Here is a 2,199-nt window from a genome sequence, read left to right as displayed (position 1 = left end):
AAGATGAGATACTAAGACTAGCACAACTCGTGTCTTATATACCAGTACAAATGGAAGTATCGTACAGATGTCCACCATCCCTGGACCTGAGGTCACGTCCGAGATACGCGGCCGAGAGACCCGAGGCAAGTCTAGGCACGGCCGAGGCAAGGTCGAGGCACGCCCGAGGCATCGCCTATCACGGCGGAATCATCACCTAACTACCAACTATCTACGTTGGGATAGGACCGCCCTTCAACAGAATTAGCCTGGATTTTATTCCTGACAAAAGAATTGGTCTGCCGAGGTCTGGAATTGTTCTGGCGGACTCGCCGGAGGTAATCGAATTGCGCTGTGGAGCCTCGGAATTGGGTTGTGCTGGGCCTGATTTGGCCTGTCCGGGTGTCGAATTGGCCTGTCCGGGTGCCGAATTGGCCTAACAGGGTATTGAATTAGCCTGACAGGGTATCGAATTGGCCTGACAGGGTATCGAATTAGCGTGTTCAGGGTGTCGAATTGGCTGTCAAGTTGGCAGGATTGGCTCGGGCTGGCATCCAAAAGCACATGACTTTTAAGGAATTTACAGAAAACTTTGCAAGAGGACCGCTTACAAGTGCCTCATGTGCGTATTAGTTTCGATCCCACGACAACTTGCACACCTGGTTACCGTACTCTGGCACTACTACTACTACCGGAGGCAAGCACTCAGGGCCACGACTGCATTACCCAGTCAAGTCAGCCGCCGAGGTCCCACTGTTTTCCCACCACAGTTCATCGGCAGTTCGTCCAGTTTATCCCACAACACTCGTATGCATGAATAGGTTCGGGTGGAAACAATGACAAATCTCTGATACACCGCTAAACTCAGTACCACGAGCTACATTGAAAACAAATGAAAATGCAGATGTCTGCCGAGAAGAATATGTTCACCATGCAATCTATGCCTTAATCCATCGAGCTCTCTGTTGGGCGGGGCATGGCCCATGAAGTCGCCCCCGGTATTCCGCCCATGCAACCAAACACTGACACAAAACGTTGCACGCCTGGGCCCATGTAAACCACGACACTGTTAAGAATATGAAGGCAAGGATACTGGTCGCGATATAAGGGTTACAGTCTGTGGGTTAGTGATGAACGGCAAGAAGACTTTAGGAGATTCCTATGAAGGAATACCGATCCATCCTAAGATGAGATAGAAAGACATGCACCACTCTGGTCTTATGTACCGATACCAACGGAAGTATCGTACATTCGCCCACCATCAACGCTGGGCACGAGGGGACGTCCGAGATACGCGGCCGGAGTCATCGCCTATCAATCAATCTTGGATATGCCCGCCTACCATCCTGCACTAACGTTGGGACAGGCCCACCGGACCCGGTCGCGGTGCGCGACTGTCGCTGATAGGCGCCAATCAGTCAGGTGGATTCGCCCACCTATCATTCCGCGATCTAGCGGAGCCATCCTGACGGTGCCCAAACGTACACCACTAACTACCGGTTGTGCATCGGCAGTCCCATAAGTGGCGGGTTAAATTTCGCCGCTTGTCTCAGACAGACCCGGGGTCAAATCCCCTGTCCGACAATATGTTAAGACCAGCAAAGTGCCGGACCCCCGTTGGGTCCTATTACTGTGGCTACCATTCACTGGTATATGAGTGTCGGTCATTTCCAACACCCCCCCGTGAGCGACACTCTCTCGCTACGGGCCTTCTCGTGCCTCATCCCGGTCTCTCATTCTCTGGGCAACAGCCAGTGGGTACCGATCCGGCGATCTCTCGGCAGCGCAATGCGCCATTCGGGGCTCATAACCTGTTAAGACCAGCAAAGCGCCGGACCCCCGTTGGGTCCTATTACTGTGGCTACCATTCACTGGTATATGAGTGTCGGTCATTTCCAACACAATACTCGAGTTGGGAGGAGCATCGTTTCCTCAACACGCCCCCTCGGGACGCATCCCAACGAGTACCAGATTCACCAGCACGCTTCATGCAAGGCCCACCGCATCTCAGCAACGATTGAACTTCACCATGCTCAGGCCCTTAGTGAGAGCATGCATGAACGCCCACTCCATAGGGCAGTACTTCAACTGATCGGCTGACAGGCTGATCGGATTGTTCCCCAAGCTCAGCGCCCCCTTGGAGTCTACCTGGATTTATCACCATACTCTCAGGCAAAACCAAACCGGCCGTCAGCATGTGAAGCCACAAAACTTTCATAA

Source organism: Volvox carteri, assembly GCF_000143455.1.
Source record: "Volvox carteri f. nagariensis unplaced genomic scaffold VOLCAscaffold_32, whole genome shotgun sequence".
Classification (NCBI taxonomy): domain Eukaryota; kingdom Viridiplantae; phylum Chlorophyta; class Chlorophyceae; order Chlamydomonadales; family Volvocaceae; genus Volvox; species Volvox carteri.
Note: the sequence above shows the minus strand (reverse complement) of the source record.